The sequence below is a fragment of the Lissotriton vulgaris genome, chromosome 7, assembly GCF_964263255.1.
Source record: "Lissotriton vulgaris chromosome 7, aLisVul1.2, whole genome shotgun sequence".
NCBI lineage: Eukaryota > Metazoa > Chordata > Amphibia > Caudata > Salamandridae > Lissotriton > Lissotriton vulgaris.
Window position 1 is genome coordinate 915818532 of NC_141695.1, and position 19060 is coordinate 915837591.

Genomic DNA, 19060 nt, shown 5'->3' on the forward strand with positions numbered 1-19060 from the left:
GAGAGGTGCGTTGAGGACACGCCTCGACTACAGTACTCTAATTTGTATTACAGTCAAGCACCATTATCTACTGCAAATGTTACCCAATTCTTACATCAGCTATGAGATGCCATGACCAATACAAAATTGAATTTACATGGAGCAATACATTTAGTACAAGTCAGAGGGGGTAGAAAGTGGAAGACCAAATTCAGATTCAAATAGACCTGTTTGAATAACTAGCCATGGTTTCAGACTCTAATGTGTTTACAGCCTTTCATTTTTTAGCACTTAAATCCTTACAGAATATTTAGATGTGCATGTTGTTGTGAACATTGAAGACTTACTGACATATTTAATTACATTAGAGGAACCCATTAAACATGTTAGGTCAGCATTTGAATGTGTAGTTATTTTGTGCAAAACTGTAGAATTTCTTGGTTTCCTCATTTCTTAATGGGATAACTATGGCTCAAATAAAGTGAAGTACATTTCTGACTTGAACGTTTTAAAAACTGTAAAAGCGATTCAGAGTTTTTTGTAAACCACTATTTTTTATAGAAACCGCATAGACTATTTTTGAAGTATAATTTCTTCAATCTCAAAGCGATTAAGTAAAGCAGTCTGTTTTGTATGGTTATAGGAGGGAGATAAGGGGACAATCTCTGAAGCAGAATTTAACTAGTGCTCCTATTCTCAAGTATCCAGGCACTATTTAAAAATGTTTAGTTGAGGCTGGTGCATCACAGGTTTTTATAAGAGAGGTAGTTACATCGCAATATATAATCAAGTTGGTTACACATGGTAGGTTTTATTCAATGAAGATATACCCAACTAGTGAAATTGCTCAATTGCTGATAGAGAAGTTCTTGCCATGAATGTGTCTTTTGTGGAATGGAAGCACTAACTGGTGGGAACTGATCATTGTAACCCCAAGTTCCTAAAATCTATTTGCACCCTTTTAGCAATAGTTATGATGGACACAGTTGTTCAGTCATTATGATAGTTGGAACAGGTATACACCCTGAGTGGTAAACAAGTGTGTACTCCTGCCATGAGTGCCAGAATACATGTGAAACTGGGATCCTAACTTCTCTGTTTGGCCATTGCAGCAGGCTAATCTAACGTGTATAAAGGCCCATGCATGGCCCGTGCTAATGCGAGGTCCAGAATCTATTCTGGGACCTGTAGGGGTTACCAATCCTACACATATTGGATACAGGATTACATTCCATGCGCCGGGTATGTCACATCAAGCATGGTTGGAGCGTACCGAGGCTTTATAAAAATTTGTGTAACAAGACCTTCTTAGTTATGTGAGGTTCAGATTCTTGCGCTGACATTCCATGTGTGTGTTGAGCGCATGTGTGTGCATTGAGTGTGCGGCACACGTATGATAGTAAGGTAATGGGAGTCTGAGTACTGGGATCAGAGGCATCCTATTTGGATTGCTCCAAGTTTAGCAAGACATAAGATGGAGGGTGGATACAGCTTACACAGACAGTGGAAGTATATTGACTGCATTTTCTGTCTGGAGGGTGTAGACCTAGATATTGAAGTGAAGGAAGATGGAGAAAGGGGTCCCTTTGGAATTCGGTGCAGGCCTTGTTACAAAAAGACAGCTGATTAGCTCTTCCTAAACACTACTATTTGGTAAATGGTAGAGGTGAGGAGTGGGGTTGCAGTTCTTGCTGTCCAAGGTGAGAAGATTTAAAGGCAAGTTTGACCTACTTTTTCCTGTCCCTGATTACGTTTCAGGAAGGCTGATGACAACCAGCAGTGGACAGAACTTGCAGAGTTTTATTCTGTGTAATTCCACAGAGTTAGGTAAAAACTCGGCAGGATTCCATGGAGTACTGCCAATGGGCAGAAAATATTACCATTGCACTGTAATTTTGTACTGATAGTGGTAGCAGCACTGAAAAATTAGTGCAAACAGCACCATTCGGTGTGCAAGAACGCACGGCATTTGGAATTAATTTTGCTGCAGGTCAAGTTGAAAATCTACAATAGCGGCAGCAACTCTACTCGAGAAGCAACCCTCTGCTTGTGACCACTGGCAACCACCTTCATCAGCTAATTGTTCTAGGGGAAGCCAAATCGCGCTTGTGTTTGGCATCTTGCATTTTATGTTTCTGGGGGAAAAAACGTTGGCTATACAGCGAATGGGCGGAGTTAGGACAGAACGCCACAAGTCGCCAAATTCCACAGACAGAATAAAACATTTTGACCCACGCCTGAAGGCAACCAGTTGCCTAGGTCTCTCACTTCATTGTTTTCTTGTTTTGGATACTCCTGCTTGGAGCCAGCATTATTGCTACTTGTTGTGATGACCTTGGACAATCAAGGAAATGTAATTTCAAAGAGAATCAACCCAAACTGGCACTAATAACTTACACAGTGGATCCACAATCCCTGTATGTACATTGTGTTTAAAATTTGGATCCAAACCTCATTCTTTGTTCCAATGTCATCTTCTTCATGAAAAAGAAAGGAAGCTATGCAGAGTACTCGAAGGACTTCTGTGTTAACAGGGATGGTGTCTGCATGACAGTCTCCAAGAGGTGAGGGGACAACACCTGACATCTGCACTTTCAGGCTAAGGAGCTGAGCCTGGAAGCCAGACAGCCTGCCTGCAAAGAGAGGTAAGGGAAATGCCTCTCCCTAAAAGAGTGCATTTGGAGGAGCCAGCCCATTCTCATTGTGGTTATCAACCAGAGAAAGTGAGATAAAAGCCAGGAACGACCAGTTTGTGAAGTTGTTCCCTTACGTCTCTGAGTGATTCTAGCCAAAATCTGTTCCAAAATTTCTGAAAGTGTTTAGCATCATCTTCATATGTAATCAGGTATTACTTACTGTAATATAGAAGTTAGACATGAATAGATTATGGGTGTGCAACATTTGCATAATTTGCATTCACATAATTGAAGAAATCTTTGCAAAGTTGATCATTTCGTCTTTTGCTCATTGTGCCAGCTGGCTAATAGGTCAACAATGATTGACCTCCACTTCTGTTTGGCTTGAGCATGTTTTTGTACAATGCCCCAGATGTGGTTCAGAGCCTTAATTTTTGTTTCTACAGTTTGCCTCCAGATGTTCTTTAGTCTCATCTCAGATGTTGCTAGATCTCAGATGTTACTTGAGCCAGGTTTCCTGTGTCATACATAGTTTGTATTTTCTAGAATCTGATTCATGTCTTGCAACTGTCACTCAGAACATCTGTCATTCTGCAGCTTTGACTACTGTCTTCCGCAGAGACTCTGGAAGTCCCTTTGTAGTGTAGTTCCTATATTCCCAATAGGCTCTGCGCATTGGAATAATATATACTATATATTTGATGTAGGACTGAGGTCTACTAGGTCTATATCGAATATATTAGACTTAATTGTGAGTGCCAGCTAGCTCAGAGGTGACTAGAAACTTTCTCGAAAGAACAAGAAGGGATTCGTTTCTGACAACAGCCTAAACATGACAACTTTGTTTCCCAAGAATAAGAAATGTATCTCTAGAGTCGCGGAAACAATAGATAGTTATTTCTCTCAGTCAATCGTGCATGCTTTGTTTCACCAGAGGTGCAGAGAAATAGAGAGACAGGCGTTTTCAATAAAAGTATTTATTTAACAGTCTTCTTTCTCATGCAGAGAAAATAAAGTGCTACAATCGTATTACTGGTTGCAAAGTACAATGCGTACAGTACGAAGAGTATTATAAAATAATACTGTAAAAGCATGATATGGTTTCTAAGCCATAAGATATATATAATACATACATTAATAAATAAAGACTAAAGACTAAGACTAAGACTGGTGCTTCTAAAATACGCCTACCCCGGTGTACCTAACCTAGGTCTAGTACGAGGGAAGAAGTAAGTGAACTGTGGCTTAGTTTCAGTATTCTTTGCCAAGAATCTATCCAAGAATTCTCTACGGGTCTAATCAGCTCCGTACCTTGGTTTTAGAATGAAGGAGGTCTGGTATCTCTCTCTCAGGACTCAACTTCCCAACAACCCGCAAGGGTAGTTTGGAAATACTGGAGCTGGATTTCTTGGCAAGAGAAAAGACAGCGTCTCTCTCAGTGCGTCTGCTGGAGGGTCGGCTTCCTTCGGCACTTGCTGCAGTGAGCTGTGTCGTGTAGGTAGATAGTCAAACTGCTCCAAACCACAGCGTGTTTGCCTGCGCAAGTGTATGCATATTTATACCTTGAAGGTGCCTAGTTTGATGTAAGGTTGGACATAATAACGTCATCAAAGACTCAGTTCTTTGAAAACTCCATGAGTTCTTGGATAAATCAATATTCAAGCAAGGGGAAGTCCCTGACTGCTGAAGGCGTTTTTTTCCAGGAAATCGTTGTGGATTCTCGGAACTAATGGAAGTAGCCATGCCATATTTGGACTGCATAGGCTAAGTCTAAATATGGTTATGATTTCTTTCTATGCCTATATAAGGATAGGGTGATTTATACCTATATATGGGCATGAATCGGGAAAATTACACTAGGGTCTTAAATTCATATACAACCCCTTGTGTCCTTAAGATTTAGTGGTTCGTGCTGCTTTTTCTATGACACATGATTTTCCGGGGGTCAAGATAGTTAGCTTTGTGCCCAACCCTCAACCTGGAGGACTAGTGGATTGCGCTTTGTCTGGTTTCCTCCATTTGACCTGTCTGGCCGAGGCGACCCTACCAGGAGACTAAGGGCCAGATGTAGGTAAATACTGTTTACCGATTCCAAAATACCGAATTTTACTGATTGGGTATTTCAGAATCGGCAAATGGTATGTAGGTACCAATTTTGTAAATTTTACCGAATCGGTATTTAGGAATGAATGGGAAGCCATTCACTATTACTGATTCGGTAAGTACCGAATCAGTAATAGAGGGCACATATTCAAGGGTGGCAGGGTGCCACATTGACACCCTGTTGCACCCCTGAATCGTGCATGTGTGCAAATGTGGCACACATACATGCCATAAGGGCATGTATGTTTGCCACATGGCACTGAAAAAAAAGCAAAATATTGCTTTTTAAAAGGTATTCGGAATTTACCACCAACTCATAGTTGGTGGTAAATAGCAAATCCTTAAATGTAAAAAGCACTCTCTTCAGTGCTCCCTACATTACGGATTCGGTAATTTACCGAATCGGTATTTTAAGAATTCGGTAATTTACCGATTCCTTAACTTGCCGATTCGGTAAATTACAGAATCCTGGAAATGTGGCCCCTACATCCAAAATGCCCAATGCCGGTCAGTAACGGCCGAAATTTGGTAATTTCGGCCGTTACCGACCGGTATTTGGCCACCTACATCTGGCCCCAAGCTCCCACAGCACTCAACCTCAATCTTCAAGGGGATGAGCCCCGAGAGGTTGGTGGCGATAGTTTGGAAGGGGCTGCTATCCTCTGAAACAACTATACATAATTGGAGCATATTTATGAGAAATGCAATTCCATCATTTTATATTTCAGTGTTGAAATGCATCTTCGTATACATTTTTGAAGCAAGAATGCATTTCAATCTTAGAAAAAATAACCAAAAAATAAGAGCACCGCACACAACAGGTGCTTGCATTCTTTTGTTCCTCTGCATTCACTGTAAATTTTTACCATGAATGGTGCATTCACTGTAAATTCTTAAGGCTACTGGCACATAATTATGCGAGGAAGCATAATTGTGTAATTTGAGGAATTTCATGTAACAAGCTTAATGTGAAATTCCCGAAGTTAAGCAAATTGCGCGGGTATAATCTAGATATTTCAAAGCATTTGTGTGCCGGGGTCTGGTTGTTGCTAAGCGAGATATCGCACAGAACTTGAGAGTAGGTAAGGTACAAATATAGTCAAACGGAAATCGGAATTTAACTGATGCAGAAAACTGGAAAAGTTAATTTATGATACACAATATTATCCTCAGAAACATGCTCATATCTGGAGCACATGGACAGAATACCATGTTAGTACTGACTGACAATCCTGTTCAGAGCCTTATGTAAGTGTAACATTCGGATATTTTCTGTGACTGGATTGGTTGTTAATCCCCGACTGTATATTATGAACACACACATCCTAGTGTGAGGATGTCAAGGCAAATCCCTCCATCTCCCCCTAGAGGTCCACTTAAACCCTGTCATTGGGTCACGAATGTTAATGAAGACCCAGACTAAGGGGAGAAGCGGGCGAGAAGGCTGAGAGAGAGATATGTTACTGCAGGCTGTTGTTTAAAAAACATGGAATTTATTCTGGGTTGTACAGTATCTCAAGGACAAACTATGAACACGAAGGTCTCTGCCTACCGGTGAGAGAACATAAGTTGACATAATAGGTTAGGAATGATGCCTAAAGGCAGTGGTCGAAGTGGGGAAAAAAAAGTAGGGGAACGGTGGGCGGAGAATCAGAGGGTGGGAATAACCTGAGCATTGGATCAGTGGACGGAGTTAGAGGTGTGGCCAGGATGCGCAAAACATCCCATTCTTTGGTTTTTGTGTGGCATTTCACTGACCAGGTACAACTTATTATGTTATGTAATTCAACCAATGGATACACATGATTATTTAACGATTAATATGAGCTATTGACATTAGAAACATATTCCACTTTGTGAATTTATTTTAATCACAGAATGTCCCAAAATGCTTAAAAGCGGAAGCACGAGCCATTTGTTTCCAAGCCATGGAGTTTCTGTTGTCAGCATAATACACAGAGACAATAATTTTACGTGTGCGGAAATGACTGTATAGGAAATGTTATATAAGACAAAGGACTACAAGGTGTAGTAGTCACATGATAACCATACTAGTAGACAGTATAGTTTAATAGTGATTGGCCTGGAGAAACACAAACTCAGAATGTAAAACTTTATACCATGATTGGGGGTTCTCTTTAAAAATCATTATTGATTTGTATCAAAAATAACACTTTTTGCCACATTAGGATAACCAAAGGCTTAGGGAAAAAACCATAACTAGTTTATACCTTGCAGTTTGTATGCAGCTCTTAGATGAAAGTTAATAGCTCACTGTTCTTTGTTAGGATTTTAACTTATAAACTGCAAGTAGCAAAAGGATCTCACTGACAAAAGCAGTAACCCACTGACCTTTTTACAATATGTGCACTTTATAATGGGCCTGGTACATTTTCTTTGCAGCAGGCACATTAACCCTCTGCGCTATCTTTACATAAGTCAAAACTTCCACTAGACAAATCGCCGATCTCGCTCTAGGAAAAAGTTTATTCATCAGAGTTATCATGACATTTTTATTATTGACGAAAATAGCTGGCGGCGAGGAAGGAGGCAGCAAGTCACATCAGTCGCACCGCCCTAGAGCGAGCTCTTCTCAGGGGTCCTGTGACCTCAGTGATAGAGTCCCTGTTGCTCTAGGGTCTGCTACTTCGTAGGCCTGCCCACAAGACTGGAGGTGAACTTCAGTATGGATTGTGGTGGGCAAGCCTTCAAGGTGAACCCACACTTGCCACTGCTAGGGTCCACCTGCTGGTGCTAACACACCAGGGCTTTTCTGGTGCCTTCTAAGGTCTGGCATGGGAATGTGCTCCCTCAGGAGAGTGGTCTGGGGGACTGTTCATGAAGGCTGAACCTAGTTCCCCAGTTCTAAATTCAGCAGCTCTGCCCCCAGTGCTACATTTTCTCCCTCACTGAACACCATACTGCCCCACTGAGAGAAACTCATACTGCCTTCAACTATAATCCAGTTTGACCTGCTATAAATAACTGGATGCGACTCAATTCAAATTTTACAATAGGCAAGAGCAATATACTGCCTAAAAGAAAAGGTAACAACATCCTGGAAAAAGCAAACACTCATAAGGAATGAAAGATTTAATAAAGCATGTAAAATGTAAGCAGGAACATGATGAACTTAGCGCTTTTACAGTCATTATTCAGAAATCAACAAGTATTTTTGCCTGAACAGTTAAGGACATAACTACAGGGCCCAGAAAGGACCCATTTCAATGTCCACTGCTTATATGCTTACAAAACATAAGCAGTATGGTTTCAAAAGACCACATTTGTGAACACAAAGCCGCCGTACACATTTCGTTTTCCAATCCACCCATCAACCAGGTATTGCAGTACCTCCAGGCAGGGCCGGTCCTAGGATTTTCGGGGCCCTGGGCAAAAGGGAATGTGGGAGGCCCCTGAAATCTACATAAGTGACACCTTCTGATCTCAGGGAAGCTGCTTTGTGCAGACTCCACTTGGGCCGCAGCTCCTCATCTCAACCACCCCAAGCAACTCTTATACAGCCCAGTTCTGAGGTATGCTGGGGGCAAGATGGCCGCTGACCGGAGGTAACAGATAGCCGCAAGCTTTTCTCTCCCCCTCCTACATGATTTGCTTGGCGATGTAGAATGTGGGATATCGTATTATAGATAAAGCGTTGGATTAATGGAGCACTGGGGCGCGAACTACCACAGTATTGGTTATCCCAACAATTGGTACCGAGCTGGTGCTGGTGGACGTGCAGGAGCAGAATGGCGCCAAAAGGACCAAAATCCCAGAAGGAGCCGAAGGATTCTACTGACCCCAGGGATGCGCAGAAAGATATATCATCATCGGCACCGGCTCCCTCTTTACTAAGTGCGGGACAATTGCAAAGGTTGGCTGCTAAGAACGTGAAGGGGTCCGATGAGGCAGCGACTGGCAACGATGTTTCTAATAATAACTCTAAAGGTGGCAATAAAGCTACGGCAGCTCCTGGACCAGCTCAGAAAGGAGCTAAAAATCGTCTCGAGGTTGCCAGCAGAATGAAACAACCTACCTTGCTCGAGGCTTTCGCTGCATTGCCGTTGGAGATGCTGGTATTCCTTTCAGCGGGTGAGGCCGGGAGCGCTGAGGCAAGTGAGGGATTGGTGCACCCAGACGCGGAGCAGGCGGAAAGCGCAAGGAAGCCGAACAGCGAGCTCATGGATGAGCAAGAAGATCAGAATCCTAAAATGGGTTCGGAACCAGCACTACAATCTGCAGCACTCCCGCCAGAGGTATGTCCCGCAGTCTCTAGCACTCTGACTGACATGGGTAGTAGCGGAGGGGGGTCTGTGTTAAACAATCTGGGGGCCATCTCGGGACTTTACTTCAGACAAAACTCGAAAAGTAGACCCACCAGGAGCACACTCAGTAATCCCCCGGGTTACAACTCCAAGGCAGCAGCACGACTCATTGCCGGGTCCAGTACAGACCGGCGCGGCCCCTGGATCACCTGAGGGGGACTGCTTTTTTTTCTTTAACAAAGATACAGGCTCATCAGTTTCAAGTTGGGGCAGTTAGTCTGATATAGACTCAGATTCAGCTGAATCAGCTAAAAACTCTTCGGTGCAAAGGGCGCCTGCTCCCTTTAGACATAAGCACCAGTAAAATAAGTAGAGATCTCACTCAAAATCCAAACTGGCGCTGAGCCCATCTCATACTAATGCTGCCAAAAAGTTGTTTGGGATTACTCCGCCACATCTTAGTTGTACCGGGAAGAGGACACAATGAATACCCAACAACAGCAGAATAATAGTCCGCCACAGGTCCCCACAATGGATTTGTTATATGCCACTTAGAAGCAGAAGCAGGGGGAAGCCAGGTTGGAGAACCAGAGGGCGAAGCAGGCAACAAATAAGATCCAGGGTTCCCTCAAGAAGATGAGCAAATTATATGAGGAAATGGCGGACAGAGTAACTCATGTGGAGGAAAGGACTGGAAGACTTGAGAACGATGTGACTAAATGGCAGGCATTTAAGGAAACACAAGAGAAGGTGGTGGATGATGTCCAGTGGAAGTTGGAGGACTTTGAGAACTGCCAAAGACGGAACAATATTAGACTGTTAGAGGTGGCGGAAGGGGTCGAAGGGCAGGATGTACGGGGTTTTGTTGTCACCATGCTGAAGGGGGCCTTTCCTGAATTGGTTGTATGGGAATGGGAGAAAGAGGTGCAGCGAGCACACCGTTTCCCCTTGACCCAAAGGAAAGGTTACGGAGTATCTCAATCTGACAGACCCAGAGCCATTCTTGTCTATGTTGGCAATTATTTCCTTAGGCAGGAGGGTTTGGACAAGGCAAGGCCTGAGGCCAGACGGTCGTTTGATGGTACTACATTTTTCGCTCGCCCAGACTTCTGCCATGCTACTGTGGAAAGGAGAAGGCGACTAAGGCAGTTGATTGCCTCATTTCAGAGTTTGGGTTTCGAGGCTTATTTGCTGTACCCAGCGTGCCTTAAAGTGTTAGTAAATGGGCATGTTAGAATGTTCTTTTCAGAGATTAAAGCTCACGTGTATTTAACAGAGCTGAGGGAGCAGAAGGGGAAATGAGCATCTAGGTTTTTATGTAATTAAGATATGGTTCACTGCTGGTGGGATGCACTGATACATTTTTTAATATAAATATTTTACAACGCACTAGTATAATATAAGCACTGAATTAGGTATGTGGGAGGGGGATTGCGGGTTGTTGCGGGCTCAAGCTTTCACACATAGGTCATGATTGATCTATTTGCCTGCAAGGGGGGAGGGTCCTGAGGGGGGAGCTTGGGGGGGTGGGGGAACAGCATAGTTTGGGGTTTGGGTAGTGGTAGTAAATATGAGAGGTGGTGGAAGTTAAGTAAACTGAGTCAAAATAAAGATTTGGGGAAGTTAGGAGGTATCAACAGGAATGTAAGTGGAAATTGGTTGGTTATTCTCTTGGGATAACAATTTGATATGTTTTAATGAGTGTTCGAATAGCCTAATTGAATGTTTGTGGGCTAAATGATCAGCTTAAAAGGCAACGAGTCTCAGTAACCCTAAGGGAATACGCGTAGACTTTGTGTGTTAGCAAGAGACGCACGTTGTGAGAGGAAAGGGGTATCTGTTGGAGCAGTTAGGGTTTCATCTCATAGCTCATTCTAAACAGGGTGGCAATACTCTCTAGGAGAAATTATGTTCCAGTTAGGAAAAAGTTGGAAGATCAATGGGGTAGATGGGTCCTGGCAGAGTGTATGATTGGTGGTGCATGGGTTACGTTGGGTTCAATTTATGGATCGACAGATAATGACCCAGACATTTTTTAATTTTTAGATTTAGAGCTGGCTTCATGGCCCATACCTATTATCCTCTGCGGAGATTTTAATATAAATGGTGCAGAGGGACTGGGTTTAGATCCAGGAGATCAATACCTGGGCAGGAAAAAAAGGACATGTAGAGCAATTCTTAGTTGATGTTTGGGCAAAATTGAAGCCTAAGGACCCTGGTAGCACTTATTACTCCGCCCCACACAGGATTTGTGTTAGGTTGGATTATTTTTTTTATTCCTAATTGCTTATTGTCAAGGAGTCAGATGGAGAAACTCCCACAAATTATTTCCAACCATAGCCCGATAATCTTAACTTTAGAAGGTACTAAAATGATTAGACAAGAGCGTACATGGACTTTTGAGCGGGGGTTACTAAAAGATGGAAATTATGTCCAACATATGAAAGAATGGATAAAAGGGTACTGGGAGATTAACAGAGGCAGCACCTCCTCAGGGGTAACTTGGGATGCCTTAAAGGCAGGTATTGGTGGTGAAACATTGAGTTTCAGTTTACATAGACAAAGGCAAGAGCAATTGAGATCTAAAAAGTTGACTAAAGCAGTAGCAGAGGCTGAGGAGGAATTGACCCAAGCAACTATACTGAGGGCACCCCTGGATCAGGTTCTTCTTAAAGTTATACGGGCAAAAGCAGAAGCTGAGGTGACTATAGCTGGTAAGGCAGCCTCTATTTTTTATGCAAAAAGGGAGTAATGCTATAAATTGAGTGAACGCGTCGGGTATACTTTAGCGGTCCGTGCGATGCAGAAAATAGCTTTAGGGGAGGTTAAAGAGATCTCCGATGGTATGGCCGGATATTTACAGACACAGATGGGATCCGGGAGGTATTCAGGCATTTTTACGCTACATTATATATTGAAGATCATTCAAAGGACCTCTCTGAAATTCAAGATTATCTTAGTAACATCCCAGCTTCATCCCTATCTGAGGAAGATAGGGAGGAGTTAGATGCTCCTTTGGTTCCTGAAGATATTCTGGCGGCTTTGAACAGTCTTCCTTCGGCTAAAGCTGCGAGAACAGACCAGATGCCTGTTGACTTTTATAAAACTTTCCAGGGGGCGATTTTTCCAGACTTAATAGAGACAGTACAGCAGGCCCAGTTGGGGTGTTCTGTCCTGAGCTCCTGGGCTGGCGCAGACATATTTGTTATTTTGAAAAAAGGGAAGCCATCTATAGAACCGGGGTCTTATAGACCAATAATCTTGATGAATTCCGATGCTAAAATTTTTTCCAAGGCGATGGCCCTTAGGCTTATAAAGTTATAAGTAGACTTGTTAGTCCTAATCAGCATGGGTTTATACCGGGAAGAGGCACTACAAAACATGTGAGGAGGGTTATTACTCTTTGATGCTACGGAAATCCCAAGAGACCCTATGGCAGTTATGTTGTAGGACGCAGAAAAAAATTTTGATCGGGTCTCCTGGGACTATCTCTGGTCAACTTTAGCATGGTCAGGCACCGGAGAGGGGTTCATTAAGGCTATTCAGGCTTTATACATTGCTCCCACAGCAAGAATTCGTGTAAATGCAGGATATGCTGCTTCCTTGCAGATTAAAAGCAGCACAAGGCAGGGCTGCCCATGCTCGCCACTGCTTTTTGCACTCTGTATTGATCCGTTTCTGCGTAAGTTGGAAGCAAATAACAAACTACCTCCTAAAAAAGACCCATGGCGTAGAATGTAAAATATTGGGATACACCTATGACGTTGCCATAGTTACCCCGAGACCTGCTGAAGCTATAGTTGAGGTTGAGGTGCCGCGTGTCAGGTTACGCCCTAAATGGGCCTAAGACACAGATAACTAAGAATGAGGGGGCGGTGTGTAATGACAGCCGGGTGGTGGACTTTGGTGTGTATATTGGAATTATTATCTCAGCGGATTTGGATAGAATTGTTGATAGGAACATTGAACCCATAGTTGCCAAAGCTAAAATAGATCTGGATAGGATGCGCAATCTCCATTTCTCTATAGTAGGGTGCTGTAACATAGTTAAAATGGTTTTACTACCTAAGTTCCTCTACCTTTTTAGAGCAATTCCACTTATATTCTAAGCCAAATGATTTGTGTTGCTAGACCAGATGCTTAATAGGCTCATCTGGGCGCACGGGAAAAACAGAAGGACCCTACGTTATATGACTTTGCCTAGGGATAGAGGGGGTTGAGCCGGCCCTGATTTTAAATTGTATTATTGGGCGGAGGCCCTTCAGTATATTATTGGGTTATTTGGGGGGCCCCATCTGATCCGTAGGTTAAACTAGGCTCTACATACATTTACTCGTTATTGATTGGTGGAGAGGCAGAGCATTGTTTTTTAAAGTACACAGATCCTAGTTACTTTAAAAGAACACAATTTAAGACATTGTTGGCTGCTTACAAGATTTGGGCTTCATTTAAGAGGAAATCTGGTCTGGGTAGGTTTAATGCATGTAGTCGATTATGTTATAATAATACTCTCCCAGGGGAAATATTTGCAGACACAGTCTTGGTGGAATGGACTCACCGTGGAGTAAGCAAGTTAGGGGATTTGATGGGCTTGAGAGGGATTCGTTCGTTTTCAGATTTACAGGGGGCTTTTGGTATCGACACAAGAAATTTCTTCAAATATTTACAGGTTAGGAGTTTTTTAGCAAATAATAAAGGTGGGCCTGATAGGTGTCAGAAAAATAAGATTCTCGATGTCATTGAGGGTAGCGCAGAATGCACTATTCGTAGGTTTTATGCTGAGCTGATTGTTTTGAGAGATGATTAGGTAAATACGAAAATAAGTTGGCTGAGAAACTTGGGGTAGGACAAACCTGTTTTCAACTGTCATTAGACTTAGGCCGAACTGTACTATGTTCAGTGGCACTGCAGGCTCAGCACTATAAAACAATCTACTCTCTCTATTATACGCCTGCAAGGATTGCGCAGTGGGGAGGCACAACGGGTACTAGATGCTCCGTTGTGATAGTTCAGAAGCTGGAGTAGTTCATGTTTTTGCTCTGTGCCCCCAGTTAAAGTTGTTGCATAGGGATATAGAAGCTTTTCTAGAGAGATCTCTGGGAGTTAAGATCCCTCTTACACCGGCTATAATATTACTAGGGGTGAATGGTGACGATATGCAAACTAACTCAGGTTATTTCTTCTTCAAGGCTATGTCGTCCTTCGTATATATATTGCATCGGCATGGCTAGATAAAATCCTTCCAACATTCCATTCGATTGCTCTCTGTATTGCTCTCTTTATATAATTTAGAGTAGGGGGTATATGCAAGGAAGGGAAAAAGGGGTAGAAGATTGGAGTTGCGCATATGGGAACCCATATCTACTTGGAAGGAAAAGTCACAGTAGTTTTTTACTTTGGTTAATTCCCTTTGACCTATTTTTTTCTCTTTTTTTCTCCATGGTCTAGGTGATGTTTGGTATATTTTATGGAAATTTTATTTAAGTATGTATGCCTCTCAGTTGATTTTTTTGTCTTCCTTGTATGTTTATTTTTTGTGCTTTGCTGTGCAAGGTAAAATATAAACCCAATAAAAATATACATTTTTTTAAAGCAATGGGAGGGTACCGGAGTGTGTAGTGCCTCATGAAGATTGCAAACAGGATCACAGCCCTATGTCTGACCCACATTATTGCAGTATTGTGTGTTATAAGATACTCTCTGGAAAGGTTGAGAAAACGTTCTGGCCTGCATACAGGTTCAAAAAAAGGATCCTGGGCAGCCTAAGCTAAGTTCTCCAGTTTGTAAAGATATCCACACAAACAGGAATCCCTAAATAGAAAAACCAAGGACTTAGAATAGGACAACCACAGAGACTGAGTCTGAGACACCCAAAGGAACATGCAGAGGACTCATACTAAGAAAATCATATACCTGGTGGCCTGTGCCAGGGAGTGAGGCATCTGTTGTATGACTGTAACTTAAAAATCCTTGATTGTTTCAAAGACATCTTGGTAACTTTGCCTGAGGCATTGTGATAACCCACACTGAGACACCTGTAGAGACAGTCCCAAAGTCTAAAACACCCTGAGAGCTGTGTCTGAGAGACACATCCACAGAGATTTGCGGGACATCCAGCAGATGACAGTGCCTGACACACCTAGTGCAGTTTCGAAGACACCCTGGTGACTGCGTCTCCGACAACCTAAATACTCAGAATGGGAGAGCCTTGGAACTGCTTATGAGATATCCGAAAAATAGTGGCTGAGAGTAAGACACACTGAAAGTGAGGGTGAATGCATGGCTGAGAGTGACTTATCCTCCGAATGTCTCACTTCGAGGCACAATACTTCCAGATGACCGTGTTTGGAGCACTCTGATCTGTTTCCAATGTATCCTGGTGACTATGTCTAAGACACCCTGAAGACACAGACTTAGGTACCAAGTGAGGCAGAGACATGTGGAGTCTGTTTTGATGAATACAAGGAAGTGAATATATATGTGACATGCAAAAACATATCTTCTTCCATTAAAAAAAGTTACAGTTTTATAGACTGGGTCAGGACAAAACAAAAAAGATGAACTCTAAACAAATCCAGATTTATGTGGTACATCAGACTTGAAAGATGAATCTGAATTATTTCAATGAATTCAAGGCCTCATTTTTTCAAGTTTTTTCCTCTTTTCTGTTTTTGCCTTTTCCAGTCTTTCTCCCCTTGCTGCTGTGATTCACCGTGGCCCGCCCCCTCCGCCGACCCTTCCCACCCCCTGCGTTTCCCACTTCCCAGCTGTCCGGTCACCCCAGCACACTACATAATGTCGGCCGCTGTGCGGACATGTCTCTGGCTTGCCAAAGGCAAGTTTGACTCCGCCGCCCACGACTGGACCACACCCAGCACTAGGATCTCGGACCATCCACCATTACGACACCAGCACCCTCTTCGCCCTCAACACAGGACGTCACGCCACCTGCCACCTTGCGTCGCTGAAGACCACTCATTGACCCTTCTCCTTCCGGAACTGCAGCCTCATGCTTGCCCACCCCAACACGAGAGCTCCTCCCGCCACCTAGCCGACCAACAGTGCATCTGACTAGCTCAACTGCATTCTCCTCAATGTACGATCCCTTCACAAACATGTCACTGAAATCTGGGTCCTCCTTAACGTCACTTCTCCCGACATTGCATTCTTCATGGAACCCTGGACCAACCACTGATCCTGCCTGGGCATCACCACTGCCATCCCCTATGGCTACAAAATCATTCACAAAGATCGCACTGACTGACCAGGAGGTAGCATCGCCATTGTCCACAAGGACACCCTTTGCCTGACCAACCACTCAAAATAACCTACTGCAACCATGGAACACCTCCATTTCCATATCCAGACCAACCCCAACACCATCCTCCATGGCACCCTTGTCTACAGGCCACCCAGCCCCCTCCCTCCCTTCACCTACACCATCGTAGACCACATTGCCCCCAGGCTCTCGCATCCACCGACTACACCCTGCTAGGCGACCTCAACTTCTACCAGGACAACCCCAGCAACCAGAACCACATCCCTGCTGGACAACCTCGCCAACATCGGACTCAAGCAGCTAGTCACTGCCCCGACCCACGCAGCTGGCCACACCCTTGACCCCATCTTCACCGCCAGCAGGAACATCACCTACAGCCACACCACTGAACTCCTCTGAACCGACAACCAATGTGTGCACTTCACCTTCACCACCCCCACCATCCACCACTGCCCTCACTGCCTCCCCTTCACAGCTGGAACAAGACTACAGAGGAACACTTTACCGCCTTACTCAGCACAACCATACCACCGACATCAAAAGACGCCAACACCTCAGCACGTAACCTCCAGTGATGGATCTCCAACTGCGCTGACACTCTAGCCCCTCTCAAGAGGTCCTCAAGGAAGCAACACTCCAAGAAAGCCAGCTGGTTCAGTCCCTCCCTCCATGAGTCCAGACGCACCTGCAGACCACTCAAAAAGAGATGGAGGAACAACAAAACCCTGGAAACCAACGCAACCTTCAAAACTGCTGTCAACGCACACTATGCCACCTCCTCAAAGCCACTAAGAAAATGGCTTTACACAACAGCAAGGAACTCCGCCACTGTCAAGGAGTTCGCCAGGCGGAACAGCGAGACCACAGATGTATTATCCTCCCACGACCTCTGCAACAAACTCAGCACCTTCTTCCACAACAAGATCAGGCAGCTCTATGACAGCTTCGAAACCCGAGATCCTGCCTCACCACCTGTTACCACTGCACGCAACCATGCCACACCCCAACAGATCAATTGGACCCCACTTACCACATAAGATGCACTCAAAACCATGAGGCGCATCCACTCTGGAGCCCCATTGGGCCCTTGCCCATATCATATCTTCCATTAAGCAGCCACTGCCATTGCCCCAGAGCTTCACTGCACCATCAACTGCTCAATCGAAACCGCCACCTTCCTAAACAACTGGAAACTCGCAGATATTAACCCCCTGCTGAAGAAGCCATCTGCCGACCCGACAGACCTCAAGAACTTCAGGCACATCTTCCTACTCCCCTTCCCAGGCAAGGTCATCAAGAAGGCCATCAACGGCCAGCTCTTGGAGTTCATCGAGCAAAACCATGTCCTGGACAACTCTCATTACGGCTTCCGAAGCAAACACAGCACCAAAGCGCTCTCCTAACTGCCACTGATGATATCCACTCCCTCCTCAACCACTGCAAAACCACAACTCTCATCCTACTGGACCTCTCAGCAGCCTTCGATACTGGCTCCCACTGCACCCTAATCACAAGACTACACGACGCCGGCATCTGCGACAAGGCCCTGGACTGGATCTATGATTCCTTATCAGCGAACACAGTGAGTCAGACTACCTCCATTCCTCTCAGAACCTACAGAGATCAGCTGCGGAGTGTCCCAAGGCTCCTCCCTGAGCTCCACTCTCTTCAACCTCTACATGGCCCCTCTCTAGAGTCAATCGTCAGAAACCACAGACTCAACATCATCTCATGCGCTGATGACACCAAGCTGATCATTTCCTAACCAATTAATCTACAGCCGCCAGAACCAACTTCCACAGCGGGATGAAGGCCGTGGCTACCTGGTTGAAAGATAGCTGCCTCAAGCTCTCCTCGCATAAGACAGAGGTACTATTCCTAGGACCTGCCCACCCAGCCTGGGACGGCTCTTGGTGGCCCGCCGCTCTGGGAACCCCTCCCACCACCACGGACAACGGACGCAACCACAGCATTGTACTGGACTACTTACTCTCAATGAACCACCAGATCAACGCTCTATTCTCATCCTGTTTCCTCAAGCTGTGCCTGCTCTGAAAGACATTCAGATGAATCCCTACATAATCCAAAAAGATGTTCACCCATGCACTCATCACCAGCATACTAGACTTCAGCAAGGCACTATATGCCGGCATCACCCAGAAACAGCTGAGGAAGCCACAGAACATCCAAAATGCTGCAGACAGACTGGTCCTCGACATCCCCCTCTGCAGCCACACCACTCAACACCTCCCTCAATTCCACTGCGCCCAGTCAATAAGAGAATCACCTTCAAGCTCCTCACACATGCCTACAATGCTCTCCACGATGCAGAACCAGCAAATATGAACCACCGCCTCTCTTTCCATGCACCCGCCAGACAGCTTTGCTCTGCCCAACTTGCCATGGCCACAGTCCCACTGATCCACAACACCAGAACTGGAGAAAGATCCTTCTCCTACCTCGCCACCAAGACCTAGAACACCCTGCCCGTCCACCTCAGGCAATCACCCTAGCTGACCCAATTCAGGAATGATCTCAAGACCAGGCTCATCATTTGAACCTCCATGCCCAGACAGATCAGCAGCCCCCCCCCCCCCCTCAACACCTTGAGACCCTTACGGGTGAGTAGCCACGCTCTATAAATTCCTGATCGATTGATTGATTGAACTCAAAAAGTAGCATGGCTAAACAAGAGTACCAATAAATATTTTACTGGAGGTCTGGTATACATACAAACTACAATTCTGTGCTTTACAAATTTGTATAACAGTATTACTTCACAAACAATGAAATAAATC